Source organism: Manis javanica, chromosome 4 (assembly GCF_040802235.1).
Source record: "Manis javanica isolate MJ-LG chromosome 4, MJ_LKY, whole genome shotgun sequence".
Classification (NCBI taxonomy): domain Eukaryota; kingdom Metazoa; phylum Chordata; class Mammalia; order Pholidota; family Manidae; genus Manis; species Manis javanica.
Genome location: NC_133159.1, coordinates 78,190,884 through 78,218,513, shown reverse-complemented (window position 1 = coordinate 78,218,513; position 27,630 = coordinate 78,190,884). Strand labels below are relative to the sequence as shown.

The 27,630-nt window shown below is 40.9% G+C and overlaps 1 protein-coding gene and 1 long non-coding RNA gene across 3 annotated transcripts in view; one reads left to right on the top strand and one right to left on the bottom strand.

The window, feature by feature from the left end:
* Positions 1-2,811: 2,811 nt before the first annotated feature.
* On the top strand, positions 2,812-16,042 carry LOC140848707 (uncharacterized). 2 transcript variants are annotated; one of them, XR_012129815.1, is made up of 3 exons: positions 2,812-2,940; positions 7,023-7,076; positions 15,115-16,042. It is a non-coding gene; the product is annotated as an uncharacterized lncRNA (long non-coding RNA). The 2 variants fall into 2 exon arrangements; XR_012129814.1 differs by having other exon boundaries at positions 2,818-3,063.
* A 507-nt stretch (positions 16,043-16,549) lies between these two features.
* The window catches only part of RPAP2 (RNA polymerase II associated protein 2), a 109,181-nt gene continuing 98,100 nt past the window's right edge, over positions 16,550-27,630 (bottom strand). The window contains exon 13 of the mRNA XM_073234274.1: positions 16,550-16,701. The gene's annotated coding sequence lies outside the window, so the exon portion shown is untranslated. The remainder of the gene's footprint in view (positions 16,702-27,630) is intronic.

Here is a 27,630-nt window from a genome sequence, read left to right as displayed (position 1 = left end):
AACCACCGAAAAGGGAGGGACTTGCCTCTTCCTTAAAGAAGAATGCTGTTACTATGTCAATGAGTCAGGACTAGTGGAAGAAAGCGTACATAGACTGGCTGATCTTGCAGAAAGTCTAAAAAGGTCCTCTGCAAAGACTAGCACAACAGGACTCTTCCAGTCCCCTCTCCTCACTTGGCTCCTGCCTATCCTCAGTCCTTTACTCATGATCTTTCTTTTCTGTACCTTCCTGCTCTGCATAATTAAATTCATTCAAAATCAGATCAGCAAAATTTCTAACCAGACTTTCAACCAGCTCCTCCCTAGGAATTACCAGTTGCTGAAGGATGTGGACGAGACGAGTGCTGAAATTCCTTCAAGTGCTACAGGAAGATAGCTGGCTCCTTCCAGACATCCAACACACCAGTGATTGGTTCAAGGGACTGTTCAATCAATCTCTGGATTCAGGGAACATTTATTGAGTTCCCTGAGGAAGAGATCTTCACATTTGGGGCCTGAGTGTATGCCATCATGAAACTGACAGCCCCCACCTTGTTTGACCATAACTTTTCCCTTTTGCACCCACCCATCACTGTCCCCTTCCAGCAGGAAGTAGAGAAATCAACGATGGCCCCTCTCCCATACTAAAACAAAAAGGGAGGAATGTTAGTCAAAATGGCACCTGACCCCCACACTCTTCGACCTAAGATGGCAACCGTTAAATTTCGTTTTCCCGAGATTAGGTTCAGCTTCCCACTCATGACACAGAAAACTGTGATGCAGACCAATAAAGCCCCGCCAGCTGACCCCAATGATTCCATAACCAATCAGCTCATGCCAAGTGCCTTAATAGGACACATAAGCCAAAGCTCCCCAGCCCATTGTGGCTGATCACTCTCCTCACCGCCACTAAATAAATCTCTTGGTTGGATATTCGCTTCTTGGTGTGGTTGTCTCTTCCCCTAAGGAATTCGGTGGTCTTTTAATACGGACATTTCAGACAAAGGCAGAAAGCCTGAGATAAGAATATGCAGGCCATATGCAGTGTCCTAGGTATTGGAGCTGCAGCATGTGGTACACGAGGGGAGACACAGGAAAGAAGGCTAGAAAAGCAGATGCCAAGAATGTTCCAGTTATAAGGGTAAGCGAATTTATCCCAACACCTTCATTTCATAGATGAAGGCATTAAATAGGCCCACAGAGAAGAGAAGTGAATGAAATTAGACTTCAAGCTCTCCTGGCTCCCACTCTTGAGCTTCCAGTTAAGTTGGGACAGATCAAGGCATGCTCAGCATGCGAGGCTAAAACTAGGTGGTTATCTCAATGCAGAGGGAAGCCACTGAAAGTTTTAAACCGATGTGAGTAGCAAAGGTGAGGGAAGGACTGAAAAAATTTGAAGGTTTCTAAACTAAGTGATTGGGAAGCTGGAAATATATTTTGATAACTGATTTCATATTACATGGCTTCTCTTCACACAGAATCAGATCTAAAAAAATAATTCAATTAAAAACAAATGGTTTTCAAATGTAACCCCTTTAAAAAAGTCATGACTTTAGATACAGATTCTCATTTGAGTATGTTAAGAAAGACTGGAGAAAGTGGGCACGTTCTGGGACAGTCATCAGGTGCTCTGATTGCCTCCTCTGAGCCTTTGTTTCTGCCTTTGGGAGACAAAAACTCACTTGAGTCCACACCCTTATAAACCTTGTATCCTCTTTGCATTTGAAAAACAGAAAAAACAGTGACTCTTTTTTTTTTTTTTTTTTTAGTTCTTGGCTAGCAGCTTAGTTACATTTGTTTTTAGTTCACTTTTCCCATAAGCAGCATCTCTCAGTCCCACGTATGATGGCAGAGAGGTTATCTTTGGTTACAGACACAATACTAATCAGCAGCATGAATCTCATTCTCCTCACCTACAGAATTGCAGGCCAAAGATGCACCTCACAGTCCCCGGAGCTCTTTCAGGTGAGGCAAAGAGCAGAGAGAGTCCGACTGGGTTCTAATCCCAGCTCTGTGACTCCTGAGTCGTGAGATCTTGGGCAAGTCATCCAATGTTTCTTGTGAGGCTGATTCTTGCCTGTAAAACGGAATTAGTTAATGAAAACCCATCCTGGGTTTTGCACTGGTTGTGGGAGTTGCTAGACAATTGGCCATTAGAGCTGACCACAGTGCCAGGTGCGTAGTACCTGGTTCAACAGGAAATGGCTTGCCCACACCTCAGGACAGACAAGTCACACAGCAGCATTTCTGAGATTAAGTTTTCAGTCCCCAAGTAACTGAAGCCTTTATTTTAGATGAGCTCTAGAACTAAAGATATAATAAAACCACCTCTATTTCTTTCTCCAGGGTCAACTGTTGTGGGAGCATTACTAAGAGCCTTTAAGGAAGATATGTATTTCCACACCTCTGATTTATGTAAAACTATCTACCCAATCAAAACAGACCCTCGCTCTCTCCCAGTCTGGCCTGCTTCCCAGCTGTTCACATTCCCTCCAGGATTATTAGAAGCTTCACTCGCTCTGCAGGAGCTGGAGAAGAGTAAACAGCTCGGGCAGGCAGGCACCCCACCCAGCATTTTATTTTCCTAAATCACTCCTTTAGCTAATACTTCAGGGACAGACACGCGACGCATCTGGCTCCAACCAAATATTTTCAGTCACTCGGATCCCAAGGTAAATATTTGCCAATTGGATTGCAGTAACATTGGTGGCGTGAAACAGGCAGCCATTTACCACCTTCCAATCAGGGCACGCCCAAGTGCTCGGGTGTCGCGTGCCGCCCCCTTCCCGGGAGGTCCCGCGGGGGCTCGGCCGCTCTTCCGGTCTTGCGCACTTGCAACATGAGCCTCTCTGAGGCCCGCGTAGTCGGAAGATGGTCCAGGCGAGACCTTGAAGCCCAGGGAGGAGGGGCGACGGATTTGCTGAGTTGCTTCCTTCGCAGAGATCATTTCTTTTCCAGCAGGTGCTGCCTTGCCTTAAGCTCCACGACTGTCTTGTGGGAACGATGTTGGTTGTGGCCGTTTGGAGGTGTCGAACACCACCAGGGAAGGAGTCAGGAAATCTCGGAGGATGCCTGTGATTTGAGGTGCCTGGGAGATGCCCCCTAAAGCGTGTACCTGTTACGTAAATTGCTACCCTACCATTGGCTTACGGCTTTTGAGCTACAGTGACTAAGCATGTCATGGGCTTTGCCTCTCATCAACTCATCTGCTCTTCTGTGGGAATGAACATATTAGCTTTTCCTTACAGAGGTGCATTTTATGCAAGAAGAAGAGTAAGAGAGGTGAACATGCTGGACAATGGGAGTTAGAGTGGGTGTGTACTAGAAGCAAACTTCCTGTCCCATTTTGTGGCAAGGTCTTTTGGGGGTCTTTTAGAGACTACAAAAACTAAGGACCCTTTATTTCCCCAGGAAAAGATTGTGAACACAGTATTTTGCCTATAACCTGAGGGGATTCATGGATCTACAGATTTTACAAATTCCCCTGGCAGAGCCATGGATCCTACCTTAGCCAGGAAACCTTATATTTCAAGTAGAGCATGCCCTGGTGACCTGGGCCTGAGGACCCGGACACTCCCTGTGTTGCCCAGGCAGGACTAGGGTTAAGATAGTGAGGAACTCACCTTGGGCACACAATTTAAGGGGGCATGGAAAAGTTCAGAAATCAAGAAAAACAATGTTTTAATGCAGTATTTAGAAAAAGAATCTGCAAACCAAGCCTGTGGTTTGTCACCTGTTTTGTAAACAGAATTTAATTGGAGCAGGGGCCAGGATTAGGATGAAGTGGGTAAGGTAGAGTTGCACATGGGTTGGGTCAGATTCTGTCTTTATTTAAAATTCTCTTATTTTGTATTTTCAAGGATTTTTTATTTTTATTTTCAGGTATTAAAATATTCGTTGTTTTGAATACTGAGGTTTTTTTTTTTTTGTGCAGCCTCCTTTAATTTGGCACCTGATACTCACACCTCCTTTGCCTTACCCTAGTCCCAGCCCTGCTTGGGTCCAGGATACTGTTCAATTAAATCCAAGTGTTAATTGATCACTTGGGTGTTAGGCCGTGAACCCACACATTTCCAAACAGCAGAGGTACTAGGAGAGAGCTCTGATCTCTTAAGAGGGTGGAGATCTAGTCCTGTCTCTCTCATGTCCTGCTGGATGACCTTCAATCTGACTTTTATGAGCCTCTTTTTAACTGCAGAATGAGAAGGTAAGACTGGGTACTTTTCAGTTCTGGCAGTCTAGAAAGAGGCAACTAAACCAAATTGTTCCTTAGAGAACAGAGCTCTCAGTAAGCACCCAATTCCACACCCCATTCCACTAGGATTCCCTTGATTTGCCTCCTTGATGGAAGGGCGCTTATTCTACAGCCTTTCATTAGACTTAGTGTGAGGACCCTGACCATCAGCTATCTCTTGAACTTAAGTACCGATTTGATAGAGTCAAAGATTTTGAGAACTGATGAGAGTAAAGTGCATAGAGATAATTTTGTTTTAAGCAAAATGAGTCTCAGACAAGTGAAGTCAGTATGCGAAGGTGGCACAGTGTCAGATTTAGGACTAAAACCTCAGTCCCTGACTGCCGTCCAGTTTTCTTCCCATCTCACCATAATGAAAATATAATGCTTGCCTTCCTAACTCCCTCCAGGGAATTTCCTGAAAGTACTTTGAAACCTCTCTCAAAATGGTCTCTCCATATCCTGTGTTTTGCTAGTTTTCCTTGTTATGTTGCTGCTCACCCCCCAAAAAACAATTCAGGAATTCACCTAGTTCCGAGCAGTTGGGAGCCAAAATTCTTGATAAGGGTCTTATCCTCAAGGGCTTCCCTCTTCCAGCCTCACCTTAGATGATATGTTTAAAAGGTATGTAATCTTACAAAGCTAATTTATTTATTGTTTCTTTTGAAATTTATTTTTAAACATGGAGAGAACAAGTGATGCATAACAACTCTATGAAGCAGGTACTATTGTTATTCCCATTTTATTGATGAAGGAACTGAGGCACAGAAAGGCTACCTAAATTGCCCAAGGTCTCCCTCCCAAATAACGGAACCATGATTCAAATCCAGGCATCCGAACTCTAGGGTGCTTTTTTAAACATGGTGTAGTCTGTCTTGTGGGCCATTTCACTTAATCTTGAATAATTCCGGTGATGAGAAGCTGTCTCAGGAGATCCCCATTCTGTTGCTGGGTAACTTCATCAGTTGGAATGTGTTCATTCTATTTGTTGGTACAAGCCATGGGCACTTGTCCAAAATAGTTTTCTGTTGTCTAAGAAGAAAGGTAAAAAGGAGAATGAAGAACACAAAGAATAAAACCCCTCAATCTGCTCCGCTTCCACCAAACATACCTGACCTACTTCCAGCTCTGTGGGCTTCCTGAAAAGACTTGAGAGTTCCCTTTCATTTTTGTGTCTTCTGAAAGTAAAATACCATGTTCCAGGAAAGAGTTAAGTTGGTCCATGTGGATTATAAAATAGGACTAAGTAGCATAAATTAGAAGTGTATGGCATGATCCACAATTTCACTTTCAGATGTTTGTCCTTCAGAAATAGTTACAGGAGCTTAGAAGGATAAATATTCAAGGGTTTGTATTGTATCTTTTTTGTAATTGCACAAAAAATTGTAGGCAATTTAAATGTACATCAATAAGGAATGGCTAAATAAATAGTAAATAATGGAGTTGTGAAGGGATTTCAACCTAACATTGAACTGGAGGATATGAAATCTAGCATATTTCACAAGTTCCTTCAGAAGAATGCAACTTGAGAACTGAGAGACTGATTTCCTGCAAATGCCTGGTTTACAGAGGAGCAAAACTTATCTCCTGACCAGTAAACACCTGCCAAGAATCTCTGTCATCAAGACAATGAACTTACTGCTTGGACTCTGGCTGGACTTCCCCTCTTTGCACTCCTTGTCCATAAATATAGTCACCCCAAACCCTCAAAGGACTAGCCTGTAGCTTGCTATAAGATGTGTCCTGAATTGCAATTCTGCTATGACTAAATGAACTCAAATTTCTGGTAATTTGAACTTGCCTCAGTTTACCTCCTTATTCAGGTTGACTCAGTACCTTTACTTTGAAATGCTCTGTTAAAACAAAAGGTAGCCCTTAATGAACTAACACAGAAAGATGTCAGTAACACAGTGTGGGATTTAAAAAGTAACTTTTAAACTATGTTTGTTAAAAAAAAATGTATATGGTAGGCATTGAAAAAGGTTTAGAAGCATATACTCCAAATTATTAACAGTGGTTACCCCCAGGAGTGGAAGTGATGAAGGGAGAGCTTGAGAGAACTTCCAGTCAATCAAAATGTTACCCTCTTACATTTTTAGGTTCAAAAAGCAAGGTTTTCTGAGCACTGTGGATCAGGTCCAACATGTCCTGAGTGTTCAAGTGATGTTTGTTGAATTGATTAAGAAGCTGAATCGTCTCTTCAATATGTATTTGTAAATGAAAGTTTATTGCTGGCACAGTAAATAGTCATCTTAAAAATGATTCCAAATCAGCCTCCCTGTAAAAAAGTATCAAAATTGCTTCTCTGTGTTCAGATTACTTTTAACCGGTTTTAGTACATAGGATTAAGATAAACTCCATATTTGCTCTGCAGAAAATCATTATTGACATTTTAAAAATTGGTACTTAATGACATAATGTCACTTCCACTGTCATCCCAGTGGAGGTACAGTTTAAAGAAATAAACATGTTTTTTCTAATTTTAAAAGTTCATTGTAGAAAATAAAAAGTATAAAGAACAAAGGACCTGTAATCCCACTCCCTAAAGATAATCATTGTGAACATTAAATGTGCTTCTTTCCCATTGTTTCAATGTGCAGCACTTTTTTTGGTTGATTTATATTACAATAAAATATACATAGCAAAATTTATACCTTTAACGATATTTAAGTGTATAATTCAGTGCCATTAAGTACATTCACTTTATTGTGAATCCATCAGTGACTATCCATCTCCAGAACTTCTTCATCATCTCAAACTGAAACTTTGTATCCATTCAACAGTAACTCCCCATTATTCTCTCTTCCAGCTCCTGGGAAGCACTCTTCTATTTGTCTCTGAATTTAACTACTAGTTACCTCATGTAAGTGGAATCATACAATATTTATCCTTTTGTTTCTAGCTTTTTCAGTTAGCATTGTATTTTTGATTATCCATGTTGTAGCATGCATGAGAATTTCATTATTTTAAGGCTGAATAATAGTCTGTTGTATGCATGCACCACATTTTGTTTATTCATTCATATGTTGATGGACATTAGGGTTTATTTACATCCTTTGTTGTGAATAATGCTTCTATGAACATTGATGTGCAAATATCTGAGTTCCTGATTTCAGTTCTTTTTGTATATATACCCCCAAAAGTGGAATTACAAGACCATACTACTTTCCACAGCAGCTGTATCATTTCACATTCCCACCAGCAGTGTACAAGGGTTCCAATTTCTCTACATTCTCAAAATACTTCTTTACCACTTTTTGATAATCTTCATCCAGTGGGTGTGAAGTGGTATCTCACTGTGACTTTGATTTCCATCTCCCTGATAATTACTGGTATTGTGTACCTTTTCATGTACCTGTTGGCCATTGATATATATTCTTTGGAGGAATACCTATTCAAGTCCCTTGCCCCCTTTTTAGTAGGTTATTTTTGTTGTTGAGTTATAGAAGTTTTTAATTCTCAGTATCAATCCCTTATCAGATATGTGATTTGCAAATATTTTCTCCCATTCTCTAGAAAAACATGCCTTTTCGTTTCTATTGAAAGTGTCCTTCCATGCACAAAATTTTTAAATTTTGAACTACTTCATGTTATCTATTTTTTCTTTTGTTGTCTGTGATTTGGTGTCATATTCAAGAAATCATTGCCAAAGCCAATGTCATAAAGATTTCTCCTATGTTTTCCTATGAGTTTTACAGTTTTAGATCTCATGTTCAGGTCTTTGATCCATTCTGAGTTAATTTTTGTGTATGGTGTAAGGTAAGAGTCCAGTTTCAATCTTTTGCATATGCATATCTGGTTTGCCCCAGCCATTTGTTGAAAAGCCTTTCCTTTCTCTAATGTGTAGCGCTTGTTTGATAACAGACCTACTCTGGCTGGAGCCCAGGCTGCTTCTCCACGTTGTCCACACCCTCCCTGGTGTGTGCTGTAGAGATTGTAAAATTGTTTGGGAACAAAGGGAAGATGTAGTGAACTTGAATCTAGGGCAGAAGCATGATGGCCCAGCAAAGCCTAGAGAAAGTGATTGTTGAAATATTGACTAGATATAGCATGGAGAATACAGTGAATGACATCTCATTACATTGACAGACAGTGACTGCAATGGAGGGATGAGGCCTTGATAATATGGGTGAATGCTGAACCACTGTTTTGAATTTGAAACCATCATAAGATTGTATATCAATGATACTTTAAAATAAAAAATAAATATTGACTAGAGAGATCTTGCTGGAAACTCAGCAAAATCAGTTTCATTTGTCATGAAATGGGGATGATGATAAGAAGGCCTCCCTTCTTTTGCCAAACATTATGATGCTAGAATATTACTATGGCTAATAGTCATTATTGTGGTCAGTGTTTATGGGGAAGGCACCATGTGCCGCTATGTGTTAAATGCCTTATGCATATTATCTGATTTAATACTCAAAGCAGACTTAGGAGGTAGGTACTATTTTTCACCATTTTACCATTTCTGAGCTTCTTTTGATGTCTGTATAATGAAGAAAATTATATCCATTTGCAGAGTTGTTGTAAGGATTAAATGAAAATAGCAGACATAAAGGGCCTAGCAAAGAACAGGCATATACTAGATGCTTAACAGATGGTAGCTCCTTTCCTTACCCAGGAAGTGACCCCAATACATTCAAATTACATCTATGAGGATTCTGCTTGGTTTTTAACAATTTTGAATTTCTTGATACTTCCTTTCAAGGTAAATTTGCAGTGATTTTACAGGTCAGATAGGAAAGTCTGATACCATTTATTTAGGAGTTAGGAATACTTTGTAATCAACTACCTGCAAGGCCAAAGCAAAGAGACTGTTTATTATCAGACACTAGGAAGACTTCTGCAGTCACTCACTGAGGAAGTGAACAAACACCAGTGGCCCTGGCAAATAGCTGGCTGTGTATTTTGGTCCAATGTGTTAGTGATGTTTTAACACTTCATCATTTTGGCTGATAAAGTGTCATTTCCGTAAACCATTTTTCATTTACTACCTTTGCTCACCTCCTTTATTTATTTTTTAAAATAACGATTACAGTGAAGATGCGCAACTGCCTGTGACCAAACGAGAAGAGGCAAGCAAGCCTTAAATTAGTCATTACATGAATGCAGTCCTTAGTGGTCGTGATTATTCTGGGTCGCATTTCCTGGATATTATTCGGACATTCATTGGGTGGATCCAGGCCACACATTTCCTCTCTGGCTGCAGCTAATAAATTAACTGGCGGTGGGATCAAGTCCTGCTCCTCAGTGGCAGCTGGACCCTCCCTTGGAGCTTCTCCATAATCCCTTTACTTATTGCTAATTGACCTCCTAATTCCTCACAGCAGCTGTTGTGAACCTTTCCCACTCTCCTTCACCCCTTTAATCTCTGCCTGCTCCCCACACACCGAGCGGCAGGTGATGCAGTGGCGTGATGCCTTCTCTTTCCCGCCGCCTTTGGGTCCTCTGCCATCCTGCCTCATCTTCCCGGTGGCCCTTATCCTCAGCTGTCCCCTTATCGCTCAGGGCCTGGATCTGAATGTACGCCCTCCCTCCTAGCATCAATCTCTCCTCTTCTTTCCCCTTTACTCATAAACAAGCTCAAATGTTAACCTGTAGCCCAACCCTGTTTCCCTTAAAGTTAATCCCACTCTCCTTTCATTACTGGCTCTTTTTTCTCATCACAGAAGTAATACATAGTAGAAAAATTGAGAAGTACAAGTAATCAAAACACCTACGCAAACACATTTCTAGAGGTACCACCAATGTTAACATTCAGTTTATATCCTTGCCATCTTTTCTTCTATGCATATATAATATTCACTTAATTTGACATTGAGAGCATTCTGGGTGTTCTGTTTTGTGACCTGGTACTTTTCTTGTGGCAGTAAATATTTTTCTACAATGTGATTTTCAATCATTGCATTACAATTCCATTTTATGGATGCTCTGTAATTTAGCCATTTTAAACTGTAATCATAAGGTTATTTCCAATTTTTTGCTATAGTTAACTTACAATACAACCTTTATAAATAACTCTTTGCATATATTCCTGATTGTTTCTTTAGTACAAATTTCTTAAGAGAAGTTCCTGAGTGGCTGTTTTAAGTATTTGAGTACACATTTTATTGCAAAATATAAACATTTTAAAAGAGTAGTCTAGTATCATCATTTCAACTCCCCTTCACTAAATTCCAAGCAATCCTGACCCTTCCTCCATCACTGAAGCTGCTCTGTCAGAAGTCAAGGTCCCTGTTGGTTACTAATCAATCACACATTTTCCTGGGCCTTACCCTGTCTAATCTCTGCAGCAACTGCTACTCTTTTCTTTTGAAAATGTTGTTCCTTCTATTTTACCTGAGTCCATCTTCCTCTCTAGTAAAACATTTTTAGGTTCTTTCCTGATTCCTTTTCTACTCCTTGTCTTTTCCTTATTCACTACTCTTACCCCAGATGTTCAACTATTGAGTTCATGCCGATGACATATACATCTTAGCAAAAGTCTGACTTAATTTGGGGTAAGCCATACATCTTGCCATTCTTCCCTGACCGCTTCCTCCTCTCCCTGCCTCTGCCTGTACTTCATGCATCAGTCGTCCTAGATTACTTGCATTTCCTATGCATTTGGTCATGAAGTACTCTATGCTTGAAAATTCTTTCTATTCTCACTTGCTAAAGCTTTATTATCTTTCAAGATTCACCTCTTGGAAAACTGCGTGACAAGCTCCCACTCCCACTCTTTTATGCCTGTTTGCTTGTTGGCCTGGCCAAGTAGAGTGACCCCTCCTGTATGCTCTCATGTCCGTGTTTCTCTCCTGTGCTGTGCTATATGACTGTCTCCTCCCAGGCTGTGAGCTCCTGGGACAACTGGAATCGTGACTTTGTCACCTAGCAGTGAACACCCTCCATCCCATTGTCAAATCCGACTCATCTTCCCCTGGATACATGTCCACCACTGTACTCTTGAGCCATGGGTTGAGTGGGACTACCTGAATCCCACCTGCAGGAGTAGGTTCTTATTAGCCACATAACCCAATTATAGCAAATGACAAGAAAGCAGTTTTTTGAAAAGAAAATCTGTTCTGTGACAGCTATTAGAAGAGATAAATGCTTCTTTTCTCCTACCTGATACAGTGTAAAGATTTAAGGTACAATTGTTTATCCATTTTGCTGCATGAAGGGGTGTCTGGAACTGCCTGAGAGTGGGTATATGTTGAAGATGAAGCTAGTATCCAGGAAAACACAGCAGAGATATAGAGTGAATCAGCATATGTATGTGTGTATGTATAATTTAATTTAACAATCATGTGTGTGATGTTTCTTATGTGCCAGGTGCTGTTCTACATGCTTTATAAATGTTAACTCATTTAATCATATCAATCTTATGAAGTAGGTACTATTATGACCCCTGTTTTATGGCAGAGAAAAGCAATACACAGACAGGCTAGATAAGTTGCCTGAGGTCATTTAGCTTATAAGTGGATATTTGAAGTTGGGCTTAGTCACCAGTCTTATGTTGTCCCTCATTGTACAGTGACACCAAAGAAAGGCTTAAAGAGCAGGGCTTTCTCTGAAGTCATCCATTGATTCTATGTGAAATCCTTTTCTCATTGTGTTTGAATCTACGTCCTACACCTGGATGCAGAGAGAGGCAGTTCACTTAGGCAACCTTATAGTTTCTTGCCCATGGCTATGATCTTTGAGCAACCTTTTCACATCACAAAGCTAAGTTTTTAATTGCTCTTGGCTCGGAAAAAGCTAGATAGGAGTCAATTTCTTCATGTGGTGTATTGAATCATGGAATAAGAGGTTTAGAAGGATTCCTTAAAGATGATCCCTCTGACCGTCTCAGGTGCTGATGGGAAAACTGAGGTTCATTGAGGAACTGTGACTTGCTCAGGGTCAAAGAGAGAGTTAGGGCTGCATCAGGACTGGTACCTTTCTTGGGATGCTTAGATGTGTTATGTTTGTTGTACCAGTGGTCTGCAGCCCTTTCCATTCAAGGAGGCTTTCTAGAATCCAGAGTGTCCTGGGCCAGGCTGATGGAGTATAGTACAAGATTTGGGTTCTGCACTGCTGGGACTAGAAAGCAAAGAGAAAATATTGGCTTAGACACAACCATAAGCAGAATGGAGGCTCCATTGCCTGTTCCTCCCATCTAAGATCATTCTGGAGTGATACCTCCCTGCAAACCTGGAGATCTTGATGAATATGTCAAGGCACTTTTGAGTCTTCATCTTACTTGACCTCTCAGAACTATTTGACACTGTTATCCATTCCCTCTTCCAAACTGTTTTTCTTCCAAGTCACCCTGACCTCTTGATTTTTTCCTGCTCCTCTGGCTGTTCCTACTCTTAGACCTTCATGAGTTCTCTCTCCATCTGATTTTAAGGTTGGTGTCCATCCTGGACCCTCTGTTTTCTCTGTTGCCATCCTCTTCCTGGGGGTAAATACACATCATCTATCTCCAGAGTTTTAATGATTTACATACTGGTACTTAACAAACTCCTATCTCCTGTCTCTCTCCACATGTCAGACCCATCCACGCAGGTTTCCAGTTGGGCATCTCCACTTGGATATCCCTTGGGCACCTCAGTGCCCACATGGACAAAGCTCTCATTGTCTGTCCACCTCTCCTGCCTTCCTAACCCAGGTGTTTCCCCTCACGGTCTCTGTTTTAGGAAAGGCACTGTCACCTACATAGCTCTACAGACTTGATTCTCTTGGCTTTTGCTTCTCACTCTCCCCACAGTCACTTCTCAGGTCTAGGAGTTCATCACCTGGGGTAGCCTTCTAACTTGTCTCCCTCCTTCACATTTGCCCCACTCTAACTTGTTTTATGCATCATAGCCAACATTAACATTTTTTACATTTTCAAAAAAATATATTTTCAATCATAAAATTGATACATACTTATAACAACTTTAAACAATATAATAGATACAAAGTAAAAATGGAAAGATTCCTCTCCTCCATAGTTCCAACTTCATCCTAGGTGAACAGTTTGGTGTATTTCCCATCAGACTCTCTTCTGTGCTCATCCAATGAAATATTAAGTGGGCTATGTCCCACTTTATTTTCCAACAATCCAGAACTGCCCATTTCTTTGCACTTTGTGTCCCCTCCTTAATGTTCATCTTTTCCCTTTGTTCTTCCCTCACCATCCTTCTTCTGGACAGCAATTACTCATCCTTTAAGATCCATTTTATGTTGTCTCCTTCCCGATGCCTCCAGACTCAGTGGGGCGTTTACTGCTCTTACTGCATTAGCATGCTGCATTATAAGCTTTTTTGTCCTGCTTTCTCCCACTGGGTGGAGCTTCTTGAGGAAGAGACTGTGCCTTATTCTCCATGGTATCCCCACACTTGGCATGAGACCTGGCACAGTGTTCCACTCACCTGACTGACTGTGACTCATTACTGCCTGAGTGTCCTGAGGTACAAGAGCCTTGGTTTGGAGAGGCAGTTGTTCCAAGCAGACAGGACTGTGAAGCTTCCTGACAGTTCACAGCAAGAATAGGAGACAAGACAGGGGCTGAAGAACAAGAGAAAGAATCTAATGGGGGAAAGGAGCCGGTGGCATCAAAGGAAGGAAAGGAACCTTTATGAAGGATCTTCACATTTAGCACCTTGCATGCATTATCCTATTTAATTCTGTCAATGGTACTCTCCCCATTATACAGATGAGAAATTGAGGATTAGGATGTAAAGTGTCTTGCCCAAGGTCATGAAGTGAGTAGCAGAGCTGAAGTTGAAAGCCAGTTCTGCTGAGTTCAAAGTCCAAGGTCCTACACCCTATGCACATTGGTGATCAAGTAGGTGTGGTCTGGTCTCCACCTGCCGTTTCCCTAGACCCTTCAGGGGTGTTTGGAAAAGGTTTGTGTCCAGCAACTCTGAACAGAGATCCCTAATGGCTATCAGCCTTTGCAGAGATAGTGAGTGACGAACCAGATCTTCAGACACTGAGCTTTTTCACTTCCACATGCTAAGGCTCTAGAGTTTATGCTGGAAGGAGTTAGTTTCCCAGGCCTCTGGAGGAAACCAACAAGGGCTTTGGGAAGCCTCACCCAGCCCAGCTTTCTCCGAATCCCCCTCAGGCAGCCGTGCCTCTCCTTAGTCTCCTCGTGGCCCCTCCTCAGCCCAGATCAGTCATGGCTGCTGTGTCCTGCCAGGACCTGCTGGCCAGAGCACACCTACAGGGCAGTCGTCTCTGGAGGCCCAGTGGCCCTGGGCCCAGCCCTGTGATGTCTAAGCTGTGGGCGCTTCTTGGCAGTTGTGATCACCTTGGGATCACAGAGGGTGCTGTGGACGGGGTGGGGGCACTCAGGGACAGCCTGAGTAAGGAGCCTTGTCCAGGGGCGAGGCCGACCCGAGGGATGCTCATCCTTCAGTCCACAAACATTTACTAGGTGGCCTTGGCAGTGCTTGGTCTTTGAGGGCAGGGGTCCCAGGTCTGAGAGGCGCTGAGTAATAGTAGCAGCTGCTTTTTATCCAGGCCATCTACATAGCAGAGGCCGTACACATACACTGTTACTTAATCCTTCAACAATTCTGTGAGAGAGAGCTGTTTGCATTTTATAAATTAGACAGTAAAGAAAAAAAAGAACAAAGGACAGAAAACTAAAGCTCAGAGAGGCTGTCTATAACCACTGAAGGACAGAGTTGGGATTTGGGTTCAATTCCAAATCTGGTTATTTCAAGCCTGTGGTAAACTGCCCAGGATATATAAAATCCATCCCCATCATCAAAGAGCTCACAATCCTTGGTGCTCTGTGTGCCAGGCACACTGCAATACTAGCAGTTCCTGCGTGCACCACATTATCTCTAATCGCCACAGCTTTATACCTGCTCTTTGCTCTGCCTGGAAGGCCTTCCACACCTTCTTTCCCCTGCTAACTTGTTTTTTTCATTCTGCAGATCTCAGCTTGCCTGTCACTTGCCTATCCAAGGCTGAGGACTTCATACTTCTTTTGGGGAGGAGGCACTGGCTGGTTAACTCTGCACTTCCAATTCCCACTTGTCTTGCTGGAAGTTCTTGGACTCCCCATTTGGAAAATTCCCTCCTCCCAGATAGTTAGTTTGTGTAACTGACACCCCTCCCTCCAGCTCAACGCTTGGTTCTGATTGTTTAAGCCAATCAGCAGATCTCATTCTACCTGTTACTGCCATCAGTGCAAGGATGGGGGATACTCAGAAACGATGAAACAAGGAGAAACTACAGACCTTAAGAGTTATAAGAAAATTACCTTTTTTATGAGACTAAAGGAGGAAAGATGCAGGGATACAACCTGGCTACGAGCAACCTGGAATTTAATAGAGAGACTTAAGGGATGACAGCCTGGTGGGAATACAGGCTAGGGGACTTAGCCTCTATTATTAAAAACAGGATATTTTGGCCCACATAATTACACTTTATTTACTTCCGACTTTTTCAGAACCTTGGGCAAGAAAGAGAGGTGCTATTTATGAACCTCTTGGAGCCCCAACATAATCTTTGCAGACACACACACACACACACACACACACACACACACACACACACACACACACACGTTCTTGGGTCATTTTAATATACTGTTTGGATCATATTCACCTACTTTTTAATGAAAATTAACTTTTAAAATCTGTACTACAAATATTTTTCCCAGGTATTTTATTTCTCTATGGCCTTTATTTGTGGTATAAAAATTGTGAACATTTATATAATCAAATATATTTGTCATTTTTTTAGAGCCTCCGAGTTTTAAGTCTGTTTTAGGAAGGACTCCCCTATCCTCAGTTTATAGTATAGTACCCAAAGTTTTCTTGTACTAATTTTCTCACTGTTTTGCTCTTTTATGTGTTTTACCCATTTAGAATTTTTTCATTGTTGTATAATGTATAAGATTAGAATCCATTTTCACTTTCTCCTATATGGAGAAACCGGTTGTGCCAGCATCGTTTACTAAATAGTCCATTCTCTTTCCACTAAATTGAACTTCCACATGAATTGTGTGTTGACTTTTCACATATACTGCTGTTGATGGTGGATTTTCTATTTTGTTTTGCTGACCTAAGAGGTCCAGGAATTTTTTTTTTAATCTTATATCCAGCCACTTTACCAAAGAATGTAAGGTCACTTTATGAGCTTACAGAAGGGGTTGGGAGTCGAATGTGTTGGGTTCTGTAGGGCATAGGACTGGTTGGCCTGGAGCCTGAGGGTGTCAGGAAAGGAAGCAGATGAAGGACAAGGACAAGAAGAAGACCTGATTGTGTGTTTAGGGCAGTGTGCTAGTAGGAGTCGGTTCCCCTGTGAGCAGTATGATTAACAGAGAACTGAAAAACAGTTGATTAGAAAGAGTAACATTTACTGCTCTCTTACATAAAGGACATCTTTTGTAGGCAGTTCAGACTCCATGACCTCTCAGGAACCCAGATTGCTTCTAGGTTTATATGCTGCTCCTCTTCAGATGTGGTCCTCATCCTTGTGATCTAAGATGAACTCTGGACATCACATCCATGTTCCTAGCAGGAGGAAGCAAGAAGGGGAAGAGACAAAGGTCATATCCCAGGTATAGCTTTAAAAAATTTTCCAGAAGCTGCCACATGATAATTCTACTCATTGACCAGAACTGAGTTATATCTGTTCCAGGGAATGCTTTTTTACTTTTATTTTTTTTCAAGATCAAATATTTTAGTCAAGATCAAAATATTTTTATTCAAGATAAAAATTCTAAAGATTATAAAGATTTTTATTACAAATGAATATTCTAAGATGGTGATAACACATCCTGGATTGGCAACCAGCAGTCTCTGGTTCAGGTACATTTGTGGGGAGTAGGGGATGTGTGATTTTCTTTAGCTCTCAGCTGCCAGCACACAAAGGAGTGGGAAGAGGTGAGTGGCATATGGTGCAGAGGGTGGGGACAGCAGAAGAATAAGGGTGCCAGGCATGGAGGGAGTAGATGAGAACAGCATAAGCTTAGTTGGAAAGGAGAGAAGACTATTGGGGGGATGATGGACCTGGAGAAGGAGGAGAGAACAAGGGCTTAGTGATCTCAGAGAGACTGAAGAACAAATGCACAGCTAGAGGGCTGGAAGGCTGTGCTGGAGGCTGGCATATTTGGCAGTGGGAAGTTTGAACAGTTTACCTGTAGTGGTGGGTAATGGAGGTGGAAGGGAGATGAGGGTCGCATGATGTCACGGAGGTAAGGCATGCTGTGGGGGTTCTCCCCTGCACATGGCACTGTACCAGGAGGATGGCAGTGGTAGGGAGATGGGGGAATGAATACAGGGAAGCCGTTGTAGTCAGATGGTGTGAGTCCCAAGGGAGTCACACTGGAGGAGAGTAATGGTCATGAAGCATGCAGGACCCAGGTAGATACACAGGGACGAGAGAACAGAAAGTCGTCGCTGAGGATGGCTTCAGGAGATGCCTGTGATCAGGGGATGCGAGGTCTCAGGGAGGTTGGGGAAGAGAGGAGAACCTGTGAGGAGGCTAAGGATGAGGGGGATTGGTTTGTCATGGAGTAAAGAGTCTAAGTGGGCACAGAGGAAAACCATGTAGGACAGGGGAGTACTTGGTGTCAGGAGAAGAGACTAGAATAGGATAAAGTTGGAAATGCAAGAGAGAACAAGTGGTAAGGCTTACGTTTTGACAGGGACCTAAGTCTACAAGATGCAACATCTGGGCAGGGGGTCCACACTGACTCTGGGAATCAGGTTGTGTTGTGGAAGACCCAAGCTGTGGCTCTGGAGAAATCTGGCCTGGTGCAGAGCTGCTGGCCATGGGCCCATCCAGGGATGGGCTCTGGGTGGTCAAAAGCCACACCAGGAATTTCCAAAGACCTAAATGTGGAGAAGCTGCAGGCTAAAAAGAGCTACTTTCCTTCCTTGGAAACCTCCCTTGCCTAGCTCCTAAGGCTTCCAGGATGAAGTCTGAGCACAAAAACAACCCTCACTCCCCTGTCAGCTGCTCGAGATAACCCTGGTTGTCCAACAATGCCAAGAATCATGCTCTTCTAACATTCATTTTGATTTAAAATCTTTTATGTTTGAGGTGGACTTTTCTCTGTTGACAGTGGGCTGGGTTCAGCTTATTCATTAGGTGTGGATCTCCTAGCTTGTGGTAAATCCTGATTGGAAAACAGTATAAAGACATTTCCTGGTAAATGTGTAAATATATATAGATGTTGGTTGTTCCCCTCCCCACCACCAACACACACTGTAGAAGCAATTTGGAGCAATTTAGACGTGCTCAGCATCTGGCCCTCATAAATGGCCTCAAGTGAGTCATGACTCTGCATCAATAGAGAAGGCTTGTCTTGCTTGGAGAGAATTGTATTTACCTCCTTTCTGCCTGTGACCCTTTCTATTACTTTATGATGATCAGTCTGATTTGTGTGCAAAGAGACTGGTAAGATAAGAATTTGGGGACAGGGAGCCAGGAGAAGAGGAGGAGGACCCTGATAGCTACATACTGAAGGCAAAACCACCAGTTTTGGGGAGAATGGCCTGTTTTTGTTTTGAGGAGCCAGCAAAAAAAACCAAACCAAAACAAAAAACAACAGTGGAAAAAGCCTTGTTTTTGTAAGTTAGGAGATGGCCTCTATTAGCTGTGGGCCACTTAGTCTCCTGGCACCTAAGTTTGTTTATTTGCTCAGTGGGATTGATACCCACTGCCCCGTCCAGCTGAGAGAGAAAAGGAGCGCTCTTGCATGAGAGCACTGCTGGGTGACAGCTGCAGAGTGAGTTCCTTAAAGATGCCATCTCATTTAATGCCCAAGCCGATCTGACAAGGGAAATGGTGTTACACTATTCTTCAGCTAAAGAAACTGAGACATGGAGGGGCTAAGTGGCTTGTCCAAGGTCACAAAGCACCTCAGGACTCAAACCCACGTCTGTCTTGCTCCAAATCCTGTGTTCTTCCCATTACTCCATGCAGACACCGAGGTCAAAGGACACATTTGAGTTCTTCCCCTGGGGAGAGGAGAAGCACAAGGTGGCTTCCCTACTTCAGTGCCCGAGGTGTCCGTGTGTCCGTGGTTCCCATAGAAGGCCAGCCAAGCCCAGCTCTGTTTCCTCGGAGCCCTGCTCTCGGCTGTAGGAGCAGGTGGGTTGTTAATCTGATAAACGGCTTCCTGCTAAGTTGGGAGGGCGAGCTGAAGGCGGCTAAATTGCCCTCTAGAGTGGCAGGTGGGAGACTCCAGTGCCTTTGCCTGCGGAATCTCTCCAGGACTGTCGTCTGAAAGGATGAGAACTTCCGGGTGGTCGGCTCCGAGTGGGAGGCCCGGCTCTGCCTCTTGCCTCTGTATGACTGTAACAGTCTGGCTTTCAGTTTCCTCAGCAGTAAAATGTGGGTAAGAAAGCTCTCCTTAAAGGGTGGAATTCTTTGTGTATGAATATTAAATAGAATAATATGGGAACTGTGCCTAGCACTTTGTGTCACACATTATATAAAACTGAGTAAAAAAGGCAGCAGTTGTTTCCATGAGGGAGTGGGCAGATCTCCAGAGGGGATTTTTAGGCATTGAGTTGCTTTTGTGTCCCATCCCCTAAATCCACATCATAGTCAATCACGTATTTATTTGTTCAGCAAATGTGTTCTAAACACTCACTGTGTCATCTTCCGGGGAGAAACACATCTGAGACAGGCAGTGTCTTTGCCCACAGGGAGCTCACAGTGGCACTGGAACCACATGGCAGGAAAGTACGTGGTATGGTCACAGAGGGAACAGGGCCTGGGAATCAGCCTGACTGCCTCAAAGTGGTGGGGTAGGGAGGCTGGCATTTTAAAATCCATGCCTCCTCTCTAGGTGTAACAGGGTTCTTATTACGGAGTTGTGGGGCACACCCTTCCTTGGTGGAGACAGGAAAGGCTGGGCTGCCAAACTGCTGAGAGGAGGAGGAGGAGGCAGAGCTCTAGGGGTGGGTGGTCTCCCAGGTGGTGCTTCCCATCTGGTGCTGGCAAAAACCCACCACCTTTGGCAGAGACAGACTGATGACTCTAGCTCAAAGTTTATGGGATAATTTATGTATTATCTGAGGCATTTATAGACTGTTAGGTGTTGCCATATCTGCCAGGGACAGTAATATAGCAGGAACTTATTCTAGCTCCCAGCCCACTGACTCACAGGTCATCTTGATGTTAGGCAGATCAGTGAGTGCTCTGGGCCTCTCCTGAGAGGTAATAAGGTGTGTGCTTGGGTCCAGGCGTGGAGCTTGGAAAAGGACTCATTGCCAGTCTGGCTGTCAGGAAGCCCAGGGTATAGCTGTCCTGCAGATTGCATAGAGGTGGGCACAGAGTTCACCTTTCTGTGCTTTCCAGATCTTCCATGATGCAGCCCCTCCCCATTCCACTCTATCCCACTATCCTGCTTGTTCCTCAACAGCCAGGACCTATACCAAACTAGCAGGTAGTTCGTTTTGAGCCTCCAAATGTATGAAAGCTCATTCCTACCTCATTGATTTTTTTGCAGTTGGATCCCTACTCTTTCAGTTCTTAGCCATAGCTAGCTCATCTCTCAAGCCCAGCTCTCATTCAGCCTCATCCAGAAAGCCTTCCTTAACTTTATAGCATATGCTGACCTTTCTCATTGCAGATCTCCCTATTTTAATGACTAATCATTAATTATCTCATTCATTAATTCATTCCATGCATTGGCAAGTCTTACCCATTCTATATGAAAAATACTTCCCAAATCCATTCTCTGCTCTCCATCCATACTGCTTCCACCCTAGTCACTTTTTGCTTGGATTATTAAATATGTTTGTAACTGGTCTCCTTCCTCATACTCTGCCACTCTCCAATTCTTCTATAATCCGTGGAGCATCCAGGGACCTTTTATAATGGTAAATTAGCTCTTGTCACTCCTCTGCTTACAGTCTTCCAGTAGCTTCCCAAACTCCTTCACCACCACCCACGAGACTCTGCTACTCTGGCACTTGGGTGCCTTCTCAGTCTCTTCTCATCCTGTCATTCCTCTTGCTTATTCTGCTTCAGACACCTCAGCCTTCTCTGTGTTCCCCAAAAAGGCCAAACCATTATCACAGCCTCAAGGCCTCTGTGCTTGCTGGGTCTTCCACCCAGAAGGGTCTGAGTTCCTCAGGGCCTACCTCTTTCTCATCACTCAGCATTCTGTTCAATAACCTCCTCCAGGAGATCCTGAATATCCCATCTAAGGTAGCTCCTGCCCTCCTCAAGTCACACTTTATCTCATTACAGTATTTCCTTTATCTCATTAACATCTTCTGGACAAAGAAAACATATGTTTTATTGTCTGCTTCTTTCCACTAGAGGAAGTGCCTCCAGAATAGAAAAAAATATCTGTCTTGTTCACTGCTATATCCTCAGTGTTTAGAGTAGTGCTGAACATGTACAAAACCAAAAAAAAATTGCTTAATAATTTATTATATGGGTACTAAATGTCTTCTATGTATGAAACACTGGAAGTCAGTAATTACTCCCACTGATTAGAGATACAAATGCCTATCCTTGAAACAGGATTTGTCAAAGGTGGTCCATGAAACTCTGGTGGTCTGTCAAGGAGGTTGCAAGTAGTTTGATGGTTTAAGAGGAAAATCTGCTGAAATGATCTTGTTCATGAAAGCGTAATTAACTTAAAATAAGATTAAGATTTTGATAGAAATTTTATCACCATCTTAATAATTGTTTTACGACTTCATTGCAAGGACTGTATTAGTCAGTTCATCATAGATCATTTCAGTTTAACAGTTGTAGATTATTTTGTATAATGTGTTTCACATTGTGACAATTATAAACACCCCTCAGTTTTATTGTTACCCTGTTATTTAATGTGTTGTATAAATCTCTCATGACTCAAAGTATTTACTTGAAGAGTAAAATTAATGATGAGGATAATATTATCAATAGTGTGACACAGAATAATTCTGTAATTGTAAATATTGAATAGGGTTAGGTATGAATATACATCATGAATCTGAGTGAGGACATAATAATCTATGAGTGTTGATTTACCATAGTAGCTGAAAAAGAAGTTCAAATAGGAAACAGTGCTGAATGTTTGAAAATTGGACTTTATTGAGTTGTAAGTCATCAATGGTATTTTTTCTTGTGACACTTTGTCTTATAGTGCCATAAGTTTTGACACAGTTTTCAAAACTGTCTGGTAAATCAAGTGATATTTCCCAGAGTAAGTGTAGGAAATGGATTACATTTGTCAGTAAGTGTAGAGAAGAGACCAAGAATACAAAGATATTATTCAGAATTGTACTTCTTGGAGAAAAATCACATACAAGTCATGTTACTGTAAAGTGCTTGAATAACTAGTTTAAACTAAGTTAATGAGGAATACTGGCTTTGGAAAGAGCAGAACAAGTTTTTGGCATGATTATTCTATCAAAAGATCCTGCTGAAGGTAAGTAAAGAAAACTGGATGTGGAACCTGACTTACGGCTCAAGCCAGTTCTCATTGAGCTGATTATAGATACCTTAGTTAAAAGTTATAAACTAGAAACTGTACAAGATGCTTTGAACACCTGTGTTCTGATACTGGACTACAGGTAGCATAGGATTATAATTCCTGAGAGAAGAGAAACAAATGAGGTGAGCTCTGTAATCACTAAGGTTCCACCTAGGGGCATATTCTGGATTATGGAGCAGGAACGGGGATCCCAAGTACAGCATAGTAGCCCCACTGGATTAAGGAGAGAGAGATTGGAGTTCACCGAGGCTGAGGCAGCTGAAAGTTGTGAAGAAGAATTCCAGATGAGGGAGCTATGCAGAAAAAAAGCCCCAGAACTCTTATGTTTTTTCTGTGTACTAAGAAACAGTACTAAAAACAATGGTGAAAATATTTCTAAATTTGATGAAAAGGTTAAGACAAAGACTAAGCTCAGTGAACCCTAAGTAGGATAAGCCTACATACACCAAACACTTACACCAAACCACATTATAATCAAGTTGAAGAAAACCAATGATAAAGAGGAAAATCTTAAAAACAGCTAAAGGAAAAAAAAGCGTGTACAGAAAAGCAAAGATAGGAATTACTGCAGACTTCTTGTCTAAAGCTATGCAAGCCAGGAGACAATGGAACAGCATTTTTGAAGTTCCAAAGAAAAAAAATATAACTTGGAAATAAGTGAAAATATCCTTCTAAACTGAAGGCAAAAAAGAAAAAAAAAGACTTTTACAAACAAACAAGTTGAAGGAATTTGTTGTCAATATACTTGCACCATGAGAAACGTTAAAAGAAGTTATTCAGGCAGCAAGAAAATACCAGATGGAAATATGGATCTAAACAAAGGAACAAAGAGTGCCTGCAACAGTGTATATATGGGTAAATATAAGACTTTCTTTCCCCTCATTTAAGAATATATTTAAAATATAATCTACTATTTAAAGCAAAAAGTATATGATTGGTGGGATTCAGACCATATATAGAAGTGAAATGTATGACAATAATAGCACAAAGGATGGGAAAAGTGAAATGATAGTACACTTTTGTTATGACGTTTTCACATTATACCTTGAGTGGTATAACAATATTTGAAGGTGTAGTGTGGTCAGTCAATATGCATGTTTTGAACCCTAGAGCAACCAAAAAACAACAACAAAGAGGTATAGCTAATAAACCAATATTGGAGATAAAATGGAGTACTAAAAATAATACAAAAGAAGGAAGGAGAAAAGGAAAAAAAACAACAAGGAATAGATAGTACCAAATAAAAAACGAATACAAAGATTGTAGACTTAAGCGCAACCATATTAATAATGATTTTGAATATAAAGCATCTAAGCATCTCAATATTAAGGCAGAGATTGTAAGATTAACTGGATAAAAAGCAAGACCCAACTGTGCAATTTTTAGAGGAAATCACTTTAAATATAGATACACAGGTAGATTAAAAGTAAAAGGATGGAAAAGTTACACCATGCAAATACCAATCATAGGAAATCTAGAATGGCTATGTTAATATCAAAGTATAAGTTCAAACAAGAAATACCACATGGAATAAAAAGGGTCATTTCATCAGTGACTGTGAATGGGGATGTGGGGGGGACTTGGTGAAGGGGGAGCCTAGTAAACATAATGTCCTTCATGTAATTGTAGATTAATGATACCAAAATAAAATTAAAAAAAAAAAAAGAAAGAAAACACTTTGAAAAGTGAAATAAATATTTGACGTTAATATTAAAAAAAAGGGTCATTTCATAATAATTGAGAGCATGATTCATCAGGAGGATGTCATTCTAAATGCATGTATATCCAATAGCAGAGTTTCAAAATTTATGCAAAAATAAAAACAGATATAGAGGTTAACAAATCCATGATCACTGTTAGAGGTTTCAACATTCAGTAACTGATAGAACAAACTGGCAAATCAGTAGGGATACTGATAATAAGAACCACACTACTAGCCAACTTGACCTATGACATTACAGAGCACTCTGTCCAACAGCAGAATACACATTCCTTTCAAGTGCATATGAAACATTCACCAAAGTATGCCAACTATAAGCCATAAAACAAGTCGCGATAAACTTAAAACAATTGAAATCATGTAGAGTGTGCTTTATAATAAGAATGGAATTAAGTTTAAAATTATTAACAGGTATTTGGGAAAAACAACATACCTCTGAATAATATAAAGGTCAGGTTAGAAATCACAAAGGAAATTTTTAAATGTTTTGAATGAAGATGAAACTTTTCAAAATTCATGAGATACTGCTAATGCAGTGCATAGAAGAAAACTTAGCTTATTTTAGAAAAGAAAATCTCAAGTCAATAATCTAGGCTTCCACCTTAAGAAGCTAGGAGAAGAGGAACAATCTGAACACAAAGTAGGAAGATGATAATAATAAAAGATCAGAAACAGAGAACCAAGAATCAGAAAACAGAAAACTAGAGAGAAATCAATGAAACCAAAAATTTGTTTTTTTAATCAATAAAACATAATATCGAAATAGAATGATCAAGAAAAAAGGCATAAATTATCAGTATTTGGGAAAAGCGAAAACATTAAAAATGTACATTAAGGGAATAACAAAAGAATTATGAATAACTATATGCAAATACAGTTGAAATATTCAATGAAATGAAAAAATTCCTTGGAAGATAAAATTATCCAACACTGACTCAAGAATATTCCTGAATATTCATATACCAAAGAAAGTAATTAAATTCATATTAAGAAATTTTCCCACAAAGAAAATTCCCAGGCCCAGATGGTATCACTTGGTGAATTCTGTCAAACTTAAGGAAGAAATAATACCAATCCTTCAGCCATGCAGAACTTTCAGAAAATAGAATTTACTTTCCAACTCATTTTATGAGGCCAGTATTACTTTGATTTCAAAACCAGACAAAGACATTGCAAGAAAAAATTACAAACCAATATCCTTCAATTAGCAAAGGCAAAATCCTTAACAAATCACTAGCAAAATGAATACAGCTGTATACCAAAAGGAAAATACATCATGATTCAGTTGGTTATCCCAAGAATGCAAGGTTAATTTAACATTTAAATATCAACAAGTGTAATTTACAACATTAGCAGAAATGAAGAAAAGCCTGTCATTTCTTTAGATGCATTAAAACCTTTGACAAAATGCAACACCCATTTTATGATTTAAAAAGACAAAAACCTCTCAGTATAAATACAAATACCAGGCAACTTCTTGATAAAGGGTCTCCAGGAAAAACTATAGTTGACATTATACTTCACAGTGAAAGACTGAATATTTTCCATCTAAGATCTAAGGATGTCTCCTTTTACCGCTTACACTTAATATTGTTTCTAAGGTTCTAGCTAGGGCAGTAAGGCAAGACGTACATATTGGCAAAGATGTAAAATAATACTTATTTGCAGATGACATGATTATGTAGAACATCCTAAGGATTTTACAGAAAAGCTACTAGAAGTAGTAGGTAGGTTGGAAGTTCACAGGATTCAAGGTCAATGTATAAAAATTCTTCCTGTATACTAACAATGAACAATTGGAAGTGAAGTTAAACACACACACTAGCATAAAAAGCAAGACAGATGGGGGAGGTTGTGTGTGTGTTTTGGGGGTTGGGTATGCAGGGGGGTATATGGAAACTCTGTACTTGGATTTTGCTGTGAACCTAAAACTATGCTAAAAAAATGTCTATTAAAAAAAAACCCACACAGAGTGTTCAGGGACACATTTTACAAGATCTGTGTGAGACAGGTTTGGTAATGGATTAGGGGAAGATGCATATAAACTAAGCAAACTAAGACAAGTACTATCTCTAGTTACTAGTTGTATCTCTAGTTACTAGTTGTGTAAGGAGAAAAGAGATTAATAGCATACTGCAGGGCTTGCCTATAATAGTGTTACAGATGATAATGTAAACACTGACTAATAATCTAACTAAAAATTGATACTGAAACAATGGAAGTGGGGAAATGTGGTGTGTGGATGGTGTGGGGTGGTTTCTAGTGGTGGTGAAAGAAACTTAAATCCTCATCTTCTATAGGCATGTTAGTTAAACTTAGAGTGGGAATGGCAGGGAAGGGATGCAGAAGGTGGCTGCTTTGCATATTAAATCTTGTAGAATTTTTTTAAATTGTTGAACTGTGTGCTATGAACATGATTTGAAGCCATTTACTGCCAGTTACTAGCTGTGTGACCTTAGGCCTGTCACTCAACCTCTCTGTGCCTCATTTACATCTGTTGAAAATTGGGTAATAACTATACTTATCTCAGAAGGTTGTTAAGGTGAACTCACTTTATGTAAAATACTTAGCATAGTTCCTGGCACAAACAAGCACTATGTAAGTGTTTATTTTATAATTATGTACAGGCATTACTTTGAAACATTAAAATTTTTTAAATCTAATATTGGTGGTCTCCATGTCCCCTTCAATAAATAACCCTGTAAGGAATATATATATTTTTTTATTTTCCATTTTCAAATAGAGAAGCTGAGGCTCAGAGAAGTTAACCACCTGCCCAAGATCAAGCAGCTAATTATTGTCAATTGCCCCAACATTAGGGGTTCAATTGGGCTAGTCTGGCCACAAATCCCAACCTTTTCCCATTTTGCCTCCCATGGTCATGGTTTACTGAACACTTTGCATACCAAGCGAGGCCTTAAACTCCTGTGAGGAGTGAGCAGGGTGCAGTGCTACATGCCTCATAGAGAAACTGCACAGGGCATCATGGAAGGTGCTCAATGAATGATCCTGGATGGAAGGCCTGGCCCATGGTAAGTGCTCAATATATATTTGAATGAATAATGAACGAATGAGGGAACATGGTTTAGAAGCCCTGGGCAGACATTAGGATTTGCAGGCTGTGTACGAGGGGACAGCCAGAGGAGAGAACTTATGAGCTGCATGCTGCCTAGACCCTAAAAACTCAGCCCTGTTTCCTATCACCCTTTCTGAGTCTGGCAGTTGTCCCAGAGCCTGGAGCTAAAGAAGAAGACTCAGTGTGGCTGAATT